The 11096-nt window shown below is 54.0% G+C and overlaps 1 protein-coding gene across 1 annotated transcript in view; it reads left to right on the top strand.

Moving 5' to 3' along the window:
- The first annotated feature begins 1056 nt into the window (after positions 1–1056).
- Positions 1057–11096, top strand: part of FNDC1 (fibronectin type III domain containing 1) — a 74395-nt gene continuing 64355 nt past the window's right edge. Inside the window, exon 1 of the mRNA XM_059833123.1 lies at positions 1057–1081. The gene's annotated coding sequence lies outside the window, so the exon portion shown is untranslated. The remainder of the gene's footprint in view (positions 1082–11096) is intronic.

Genomic DNA, 11096 nt, shown 5'->3' with positions numbered 1-11096 from the left:
ACTGAGAAGTGCAAGACTGGACTGAAGCAAAAACCCCGGCTAGATTGTGGGACAGAATTTCAGGAAGAACAAAAGATGATATGAAGAAGAAAAGACAACCCTGTGCGGAAGTTCCATCAGCTGTCCATATTCCAGCTGCAAGGTGATGTTGGGGGTATCCCTGGGCCTACCCCCTCCTGCAGCGGGACCAATAGTTACAGTTCCGTGACTTCCGTGCCATGCCAGGCAGCTGCTGAGGGTGCAGCACCCATGGGCTAGGGGAAGGGAGGTCAAACCTAGCGAAGGCAGGGCTGTGCAGGCAGGACCGGGGTGCCACTGTGCTCCCCGAGGAGAGGCTTGGGCAGGACGCGGTGTCCACACTGTCACCTGCACCCAGGCCTGAGCCCAGCCTCATGCACCTCTCGATTGCTTGGGCAGGAAGGAGCGCAGGTGGGAGGGATGGACACCCAACCCGTGCCGGGGAGAAAGGTGGTGGGCAGGCCCTGCCCGCCCGTGCCCGCCTGTGCCCGCCCGGGGGTGAATACCCACCCCGGCTGGGAGGGCGCAGTGCCACGGGGGGCGAGACGAGGGGAGCACGGTGCGTGTGTACCGGCGTGGGCCAGCTGAAAGTCCCCTGGGTGCCGAGGGCCGGGCTCGGAGCTCGTCATCTCCCGGGAGAAGCCTTCTGCAGGAGCCAGGAGAGCGCACGCCAGGGCAGGGGATGCTGCTGGGACCTACCGCCGGGGCGGGCCGGCTGTGCCGGGGCGCGGGCAGCGCCGGGGCGGGCAGCGGGTGCCGGGCGGGCCCGGCCGGGGCGGCGGGGCGCCGCGGGGGGCGGAGGGCCGTCGCCCGCCTCCGCGGGGCCGCCCCGCTGCAGTCTCCCGGCAGCCCGGGAGGAGGAGACGGCGGGGCGCGCAGGAAGCAGCGGGGCAGCCCCGCGGAGACGGACGCCGGGCGGGCGGCAGCTCCGCGCCCCGCCGCTCCCGCCGCCCGCGCCCCGCGCCCCCCGGCCCCATGGCGGGGCCCACCGGCCGCCGCGCCCCGCCGCGGCCCTGGGCCGCCCTGCTGCTGCTCGCCGCCCTGCTGCCCGCCGCCGCACCAGGTAGGCAGCCGTGCCGGGCGCCCGCCCGGAGGTGCCTCCGCTCTGCGCGCGCGTGGGTGAGCGTGCGCCGGCCCACGCGTGTCGCTGACGGCCCCTGCGCCTGGCGTGCCCTGCTCGCCTCCGTGGCCTGCCCGGCGGGGAGGTGTGCCGCGGGGCGGGCTGCTTCGGGGCGCTGCGCTGACGGGCGACGGGCTGCTCCGGGGCGCCGTGGCGCGGCGCGGGGATGCGGGGCGGCGTCGCGCCCTGCCGCCGCCCGGCCCGGGGCCAGGCGCCGCGGCGGCATCGCGGGGGGACACCCCGGCGAGTCGGGCCAGCCGTGCCGAGCCGCGCCGCCTCCCGTGCCCCGGCGCCGCGGCAGAGGCACCTGCCGCTCCTCCGTGTTTGTGCCGGTCGCTCCGCCGGGGCGGGCGGCCCGGCCGCTGCAGCGCTGCCCTCCCGGAGGCTGGGGAGGGAGACCTGAGCGGGGAGGGGGGTCTGCAGCGCCGGGGCCAGCCCCGACGCCGAGGGACTGGGCGAGCCCCGCGGCTCTCGGGGACCGCGACCCGCCGCCGCGGCTCGGCTGCGCTTGGGGCAGCGCCGGGGCGCGGGGCTGCAGCCCGCGAGGACGCTCCCGGCCGAAGTGAGCTGAGGGCAGCGAGAGCTCCGTCCCTCTTGGCTTTAGCCCGTGTGTGCCTTATTCCCGCTGGCACCCGGTGCCGGTCCCTCCGTCCCGTTTGCTGAAGAGCCCCTCTCACTCGGTTGACGGGGTGGGGTTGAGACCGGGCAGCCCCGCGCTGAGCATCTTTTTTGCAGGTCAGGCGGGATCCCGCTTTTCTTCATTCCCGCCGCCGGAGCCCTGTGGATCGGGCCTGGAGGTGGGGTGGTGGGGTGGGGTGGCAGATCTTCCCCGACCTCTCCCCCGTGGAAGCGGTGTACGTTAACTGCAGCCCCCGCGGCACTGTCCGCACCGCAGGCAATGCTGAGTCCCGCATCTGTCTCGGCTTGTGCCCACAGAGTCTTTGCACCACAGCACGGCTAGAGGCAAGGTACCGAGGGACATACGGAGGCATGTCAGCACCAGATTTTAACTGCTGGGGTTACCGTGGCCAGGGCGGTACCGGGACACCTGCTCCCTGGCTCTGAAGGGGATGGGTGGCTGTCCCATCTCCAGCCCGGTGCTCTGGTGGCAGAGGAGCCAGCCAAGGACGATAGCATCTCACCCCCGGCAGCTCTGGGCTGGGCAGGAGAGCCCGGGACCTAATGTCACCGTGGCTCCTGGTGAATTTTAGTGTGCAGCTAAACGAACTGGAAAGATCTACTTAACCTGGAACAAGGAAAAGATCTTTGAGTCCAGTTCGAAGACCCTGAGCAGCCCTCTCTTTGCGGGCTGCTGAAGGTGTGTGGCTCGCAGGGTGCACAGTTGCAGAGTAGTGGCAGAGTGCCTTTACAGGAGGCTGAGCACAGAGGAGCTTTGCTGGCAGGTGCCCATGTATCCACTGCTGTCTCTCTTCCCGTGACATGCTGTGCCCGTCCAGGTTAAGCCTGGGATCACTCTCCTGGAAGGGGGTTTGCAGTAGCGCTGCTTTGTGGTGGTGGGGAATGGAGGGGAGACTGGATCTGCTGTCCCTGGGGCTGCCTGCTGGCAAGCGAGAGGAGAAGGAGGGAAGGGAGCAGGGGAGTTTTGTGCTGATAGCATGGGTGACATCCATGGGAAATGTCATAGCCTCTGAGGAAAAGTGTTAGCTGTTGAGCACAGGCAGGCTTTTGCTTCTCTGACTGTGTAATGTCTAAAGTGATTCTAGGGGAGTCTGAAACTTCACTGAAAATTTTGGATGTAACATCCATACAGTCTTTCCTCGTTTGCAGTCCCACACCAATGCACTGTAAAACCAAGCCAATTTCTGAACAAACCCAAATGTCTTGGCATAGCGCTGCACAGAGTGCTGCGTGCTTCCCAGCTACAGACCTCTGGAGCGCACCAAAACCTGCTGGGGTGGGAACACTGTGCTGTTAACCCCAGAACGGCTGTGCAGGACTTGGGTGTGGGCTGCACATGTGCTCCTTGTCCCTGGTGGTGTGCTGGCCATGCTAAGTGGGCACCACTTTTCTTCTCCAATCTAGAGAGTGATTTATAAGCCGTTAAACCCAAACTGTGCCCTGAAGAAGTGCAGTCTTACACAGGAGGTCTGGTGGGTGCTGGGGTCCTTTCTCTGGGAGTAAAAGCTATCGCTGAGCACCTTTGCTGCCCTTGGCCCTGCTTTCTCATCTTCTGGCTGTGTTTGAAATGGTCCCTTCCCATTCTCCTTTCCTTGCCTTTCCAGCATGCGCTCTGTCTAGGTGACCTGTCCCAAACTCACTCTGCACTTTGGAGCCTTTGCCTGAGTGCTGTGTCTGGGAGACGGGGAGGCTGCCTTGGCTCAGCGGCGGGGCTCTGACAAATGAAGTGAAAGAGCCCTTCATTTTTTGTCTGTGGAAAGAAAGAAAAGATTTTTCCCCAGTGAGGGTCTGGCATTGGGGGCTGGTGCTGTCATTGACTGCTTCTGTTTATCAAAATGGAAAGTCAGCGTGGGGCCTGTGCCCGGGATTGCTATGTGCAGTCTCTCGGGCCAAGGAAGCATAAGAGAAGGGTGTTGTGCTGGAGCCAGTTTAGGGGCAGGTCCCATTTGTGTTTTGCCAAGAGAGATTTTTGTTGCTTGTTGCCAGATCCCGCGTGTGGAAGGATGTAGAGCACATACTGACAGCGGAAAGCAGTCCTCCTGTAGAAACCCTCCTCGGTTGCTTTTATACAAACAATATTCAAGCACCACCTGTGACCAGTGGGAGAAATTTGGGAGGAATGCTAAGAAGAGGCTGTGCTCAGAGCGAGTGCCTTTCTGACAGCATCATTAACTGTCATTTTCCCTCCTTGTCTAGACTGTGTGACATAAACAGAGAAAGCAGAAGGGTCTCCAAGGGAACTTTCCACTTCATTTAGCTCTAAGGAATGTATCTTCTCAGTTATTTAGGACAATGCTGTAATGGTCTTAACTGTATAGCTCTGTACCAGTCTCTGGGTGTGTCAGAGGTATGAAAGCCCTTGTGCCGTCCAAGTCTGTAATTCCAGCTCTTCAGACAGCACATGGACTGAGGTTGGCTGGACATGCGGTTAAGAAGATGCTCTCAGAAGCTGATCTATGCAGAAAGAAAATAGAGGGGGGCTGAGTAGGTCATGGAGCAAAATGAAGACATGGCATGCTTTTTCTCTGCCTGCAGAGGGAATGGGATCTCGTCTGTATGATCCAGTGCATTGAGTGAGCATTCATATGCCCAAAAAATACAGGTCCCCCATCAGACACATTCAGTGCTCAGATGACATTGATATTTCTTGTGGACACTGAAACACTAAATGTGGCTTCTGAGTCTTAAGATAACTGAGTCTTAAGTCTGAGTCTTAAGATAACTGAGGTTGGACTTCATGTCTGCTGCAAGTAATGTGTAGCTGTCTGCAGGTTGTCTGTTGTCTTCAGATCAATGAAGCAAAGCAGTGTTTTCACCAGGCTCAGTTTCTGGTGCATGTCTGGGACCCGTGGTTTCTCCAGCTGGCAGCTGTGTCACCCAGCTCTCTCCATCACTGGGGAGGTGCTCAGGAGTGTGGCTAAGGTAGCATTGGGTCTCTTAAATTTACACTGCTGTAGCTGAGGTATAACCGGGACTGGAACCCTTTCCTGACCAAAGCTCTCTAGAGTGAGCCTGTGTTTGGTAGCCTGAATGTGATCCCAGATACTCAAAAACCTGCAGCCAAACCAGCACCACTTTTTTCTTTTTTTTTTTTCTTTCTAGTTTTGAAATGTCAAGATCCTCTTATCATGTTTAGCTTGAGTTATCTGTCTTCATAAATTAGCATTCCTTAACTCCCCCCTCCGCTTGCCCAAGCGAACCGTTCATAACTAGGTGTTTGCGTGTATCACAGGAACATTTACTGCTTGTTGCGTGTGTGATTTCTGCTAAGGGGGAGGAGGGAGCACAGATGTTTAGCTGTGCCTCCTGTAGACTGCTAACGCACTCAGCAGGTGACGTGGTCACTTCTCCAGACGGAACGGCGTGGACATTGATGTGCCTTCCTCTTGGGAAGCTCCGTGCTGCTGTTTTCTCCCCGAAGCTGCAGGCGTACTGCGCTCTTGTGCAGCCTCGCGAGGGCAGTCCCAGACCCTGCAGACACCGCGCTGATCCCTCGGGCAGGTATCAGTGCTCCCTGTTGTGCTTTTCTCCCCCCCAAAATTGCCACCTGTCTTTTCTGTTTTACAGCCCCATAAAGCAGCAACGAGTTCACTGGCGTGTTGCACTACTAAATTGCTTTTATTCCTTTGAGTGCAGTTGAAATTTTATTTGCTTGGGACTGTGAGTGTTTTCGTTATTTCCCAAGATGAGAGAGCACTTCACCTCTGCAGTCCATGCCCCTGCCCAGCATGGAAGAGACGGATGAACCACCTGGGTGTGAGGCAGTGAAATCCAGAGGGGAGCAGCAGGTGTTGAAGCTGGGGAGATCCTTTCCTTCCGGTTCATGAGGAGCCCAAGTATTTTGATTCCATGTGGGCTGAGAACTTGCATTTTGGCTATGTTTGCGCTGACATCATAGCCCCTGAGGAGTGGTATGGCTTACATCTTCAGGGCAATAGAGCAGTGAAGGGTGTCTTGAAGAAATGGGAGGTCGTCTGGAAGATCCTTCGCTGTGCATGATCCAGTATAAAGCCTTTGAAATCACATTTATATTTTCTTATATGTGTTTGCTATACTGCCGCTTATTCTGCTGCGCTGTTGGCTGCAAAACCTACAATCTGTGTTGAATGTTCACAAACTGCAGTGCCAAAGTAAGCCCTGCCAAGATCAAGACAGTGGCTTAAAAAGCACAAGGCTTAAAAAACAAGAACTGATGAGAACTTTTGCTTTGCTGTCTGTTCTCTGAGTTTTGGGACACACGTTTCTAAGCTTTCCTCCACACCCTGGATGTCTAGGGATTTAGAGGGACAGTACGGCTTAGTCTGCATCTCCACTGCCTGCCTCTTACCCAAGAGGCATTTAGACCAGCGAGAGGATTTTGCACTGACTCTGTACCTGGCTAGATGGACTCCTGACACTCTGATCCCAGCTCTTGCATTTATTGTTACTTTGCAGGCACCAGCAGCGGTTGCCTGCAGCACCTGCTTAGTTGGATTCATTTCCTTTGGGGACATACAAGCACCTGGAAGGTGTCGGGTTTCCCCGGTTCCTCTTTAAACTTTAGAAAAGCTTGTAATGAAAAGGAGCTTTTTCTACGGTGAACCACACGGTTGAGTGCGTAGCTACTATACTGGTAGCACAGTTAACAAGAGCAACATGAAACAGTGTTTACACGACGGCTCCTTCATTGTGTGGTCTTGTCTTGCCTGGGGAGATAGGAGGTTGTGCTGAGAGCTCATATGCCTCTGGTCCCCAGCAAGACCTGTGCAGGCTGCTGAGCTCCCTCTGGCTTCTTCGTCCTGGAGGGGATCCTGGTACCCATCTCTCTCCAGACCTCTCCTCTCATGTCCTGCCCTCCTAAGGCATGCGGCTTCTGGGTTTCTGACACACGTAGCTCTGAAGACGCCAATTCCTCCTCCCTGGTTCCCTGGGACTGCTCTCTGGGATGTACTGTAAGGTCTTCCTTCCTCCTCTGCCCCTCAAGAGTTTCTGCAGATGTATGTTCAAGCTTCAGCATGTTTTGTACCATTCACAGCATTTTCAGGATGGTTAAAATCTGTGTAGGTTATATCATACGTTTGCCGAGCAGCAGTCACTGTACCTCACTCTCACCGATCTCGTAACCCCTGGCACACTGTTAGCACTTCATAAATTACATCTGTGCCGTGGGACGTGGGAGCTCTTCCCGTGTGCATACCCTGGCTGTGTCACACCTCAGTGCTGCAGTAAGACCTGACTGTGCTTCAGTGCCTCTGAAATCGGTCTCTGTGTGTGGCTCCATTTTGGTGTAGGTGCTTGCATTTGACAGAGTTGGTCTATATTTAAAGCAAATAGCCCCAAGGAGTGGAGAAGCAAGGAAAGGTGGAAGAAAGACCCGGGTCATGTAGAAATTGCATGCTCTAAACAGAGAGCTTTTCCTAAACAAAGGGAATATTGTTAGTTACATCAGATGAAATACTGAAATCCTGTTGTAAGGAAGGCAGTCCAAGCTTCTTCTTGCCCTGGAAGAAAACTTAAAAGGTTCATCCAAATTTAACTATGTACGTATTAGAAAGCAGTCTGGAGAAGTGTGCGTTTTAAATCAGCCCTCTTCAGTGAGTAACTTGATCATCAAATCAGTTCTTCATTAAACAGAGCAAATTACCCTTTGAGGACTGTGGAGTCCTCATTGTTCCAGCGCAGCTATTTTGCTATCACTCAGTCATCAAGTCCTCTTGGGCATCTTGCAACGCTCCCGGTTCCAGCAAATCTTTCCGACTGTTGTATTCTTCTGTCATTAAACTGATTATTTTTCCACTGGAGGAGTCGGTCATTCCTAATATATACATCTGCTGTAAAATAAGAGGCAACTCTTCGAATGGTTATTTGTCGTCATGTTTACTGTATAGTTGGCTGCAATATTTTGGCTGAAATTTTTTTGGGGAAAAAGTCGGAACTGCTGGAGCTGGAATATTAGTTTTCCCTTGTCTCTAAAAAGAAGACAAAAATAAGAGAAATTGAATAGCCAACATCATTTGTTGTGGTACTCTGTAATGAAGTGCTTTACCCCTCCTCTCAGAGTGTCAGCCTTGGAAGGGCGTACGCGGTTGGTAACAGGCGGCAACTACTGAGTTTACCTCAAAACCCCCACAACAGAAAGCAGCAGATGTGGCTGGCGAACCATGCTGCCATGGCTGGTGGCTCGTGGCGCCCAGTGCCCGGCCCGAGCCCTGCCACCTGCCTGGCCAGCCCTCGCAGAGCCCCCGGATGCTCCTGCTGCCGAGGGAGGGGAGTGTGGGAGCAGCACAGCGTGCCCACCCTGCCGCCCCTCCGGCCGCGTCAGAAGCAGCGAGCCCTGGGTGTTTGCCCTCTGCTCCCTGCTCTCCTGCAGCAGAAGTAGCCGGGCCTCGTGTTTTCAGCCTCGGGAAGCCAGCATTTAGTTCTGCCTGTGCTGCTGAGGTCCTTGGGCCAGAGCATCGCAGCATGCAGGCTGCAGCCAGATGGAGGGCTGGATTTAGATGCTGTTACTCCTGCTGGGTAGTGTCTTGATTCATGTGGCAGCCTCGCTGAAATACCTAACAGCGTCAGAATCCGGCCCTGCATGAACAGTTGAGCTGCACTTTCGCATAGTCTGAATAGCTTTCCCTTTCATCACCGTTTGAAGCCATGCCTAGTTTGGTGACATAATTGCGTGGTCTTTAGCATCAGATGCTTTGCAGATGGCCCCGCAGCTCACGCACGGAGAGGTTGTAGCAGCATGAAGCCGACAGCAGTCCGGGGACTTGGCAGAAGGCTTGCCACACTTCGCAGGAGTGGGTGCTCTGGGTTATGTGTTCGCAGCCTTACCGTCTCTGTCAGCTGAGCTTCGTGTTGGCTTCTCTCCTCCCTGTGCTGTCAGTTTGATGTTTCTGGTCTCCCAAAGTAAATGTATTATAAACAATTTAAGAGTGAATGGCAGTGATGGAAAGGCTCCATCTGGCTCGGCTGGGCTGAGACTTCAGCCTGATTTCAGGTTGCATGTATTTTTAATATATGTATTTGTAAGTGTCTGAGGTCTTATTACTGGGGAGGTGGGCTGGGCATCACGAGACCTGGTTTCACTCAGAGGTCCGAGACAAACTTTCAAAATGACATCTCACCTTTCCTGTGCTCCATTGGCCCTGTTTTAAAAATGAGTTGAATGTTTTTTCCACGCTGTGGTGCCGGAGAACTGCCCAACCTAAGCCGCTATTCTCTTCTACTTGAAACTTTCCAAACAAGAAGTAATGACTGAGATCTTCTGTGAGATGCTCAGTAGTATCCCCACAGGGTCTCACCAAACCTCAGTAAGAGACTGTTGGTTTTGTATGGTCATCGCACATAGCATCCCTGCAAAGCAGTGAGCTGACTGTCCCCTGAGGTGGAGAGGGGTACGTGGGCTGCAACTCGGGACACGTGTTCTGATGTTGTCCCTGCTGTAGATTCCCTCTTGTCTATTGTGTTTTGGGCTGTGAGTTGCAATATGCTTACACACATGCTTATCTGCTGTGTGTGGTGGTACTCCCTGAAATCACTGGACGACACAGCTGAAGGAAGTACATGCATATGATTTTGCTGGATCGAATGTGCAAACTGATGTGGCTTGGTGTCTGCCTCTCCAATCTGGGAATGTTAATCCAGCTGCACCACAGAGAGGTGCTTGAGGATAAATTCAGCTTGGGTGAGCAGGTCATGTTTCTCTGGTGAAAGAGACTGTAAGCACAGGCTTGGAGAGCCTGAAAATGTAGAGTGTCCCAGCTTTCCATTTATTCCGATCAGTAAACTTCGGAGTCTGCTTGGGAATGTTTAGAAAGTGATTTTTAATTCCTGCTTTTTATTGACTTCTGTGTTCCTTAACTTGTTTGTTTTGCAAGTGAAATGATTTACTATCAATCTAGATACTCGCTGTGTTGTAGGATCTTAGGGCAGCTCTGGTGATGCTGCAGCCCTGCTCCTGAGTCTCAGGTCCAAAGCTGTATGTATGCAGAGGAGAGGGGAAGAGCTGCACTCGGAGCGCGTGGCTGTAAAGACCTGAATATCTTTTCCTACTGTGATGACCAACCAAGAAGGTCCTGAATGGCATCCATCCCTTGAAGTGTCTGGTGCTTGCAGACACAGAAGAAATTGCTCTCTTCCCAAAGAAACAAAGCCAACAGAAAATTAAATAAAATGGAAAAATAAGCTCTTCTGTGACAGCACAGCAGCAGTATTGAAAACCTAGAAAGTCTAAACCTTAAACAGCAATATTAGCAAGCCAAATTTGCTGGCTAGATGTGTATAGTAATGTACTTTTTTGTTTGCAATGTGATGATTGCTGTGCCAAGGCGCTGAGTTCCTGTTCTTCACTCTTAATGGCTACAGTAAGTCAAGCTGGTCCTCCGAGAACGTGAGTGCATGCTTAAATTGGTGTCAGGGGACTGACCTGCAGGCACCCTGTGCGTCTTCATGAAAGCCCTTCCCAGTCAGGGTCTGAGCTGCTGGGTTTCAGTTGCTGAGTGCAAGGTAATACCTGTTTATAGCCATGAGACGTCTCAGACCATATGTGCTCCTCAGCTGCCCTCCCAGCAGTTCAATCCCCAGTGCAGGGTGCCATGCCCTTGGAGGTGCTGGTTGCTGAGGGCCAGACACCTCTGCAAACACACTCACTTTCCTCTGCAAAACCAGCTGTTTAAATTACCCTCAGGGAGGGATGTTGAGTGGTAGGAGATGTTGTGGGGTTCTGGTCATGTTTGGTACCACGCTGTGCAGGTCTGGCTGGAAACCTGCAGCTGATGATGTGACATGAGAATGGGAATGAGCGTGAAACCTTGGTGGGATGGAAATAGATTTCAGACCACCACTTTAGTAAGGTTAAAAGAGAAATGGCTTTGTATTGGCTTAGGTCTTTCCTTGTGGTGGTGACAAGCCAGCTGTCCCACATTGTGCTAGCACAGGGCAGTTGTAGCTATGCAGGAAGGCTGGTGTGGGCACGGCTGTGCCTGCACAGTGGTGCAGTGGGAGTGTGTCTGGGAGAGGATGGTTTCCACACTCCCCATTGGGAATGGAGGGAAGGAACCATCCATGGATGTGTCGGTGGAGGGGAGGGAGAAGACAAGAGAAACCAAAATTTTTTTCTAGCACCAGCAGGGAGAGGAAGCATGTCAGCCCAGTGGAGAGAGCTGAATTGAGAGCTCAGATAATTGATGGACCTCAGCGTAGCTGATGAGTTAGTATGGATGTTTCTGAAAGAAGGTGGTGTGCCTGAAGAGAGGGAGGATTATTTTTAGCATGTTCCCACCATTCTACCTGTTGCTTTCCTTGGGGAGCAGCAAGTTTTTTCTTAAGACCGGAGCCTTGCAGAACA

This window comes from Gavia stellata, chromosome 2, assembly GCF_030936135.1.
Source record: "Gavia stellata isolate bGavSte3 chromosome 2, bGavSte3.hap2, whole genome shotgun sequence".
NCBI classification, from domain to species: Eukaryota; Metazoa; Chordata; class Aves; order Gaviiformes; family Gaviidae; genus Gavia; species Gavia stellata.
This window is presented reverse-complemented; position numbering and strand designations above follow the sequence as displayed.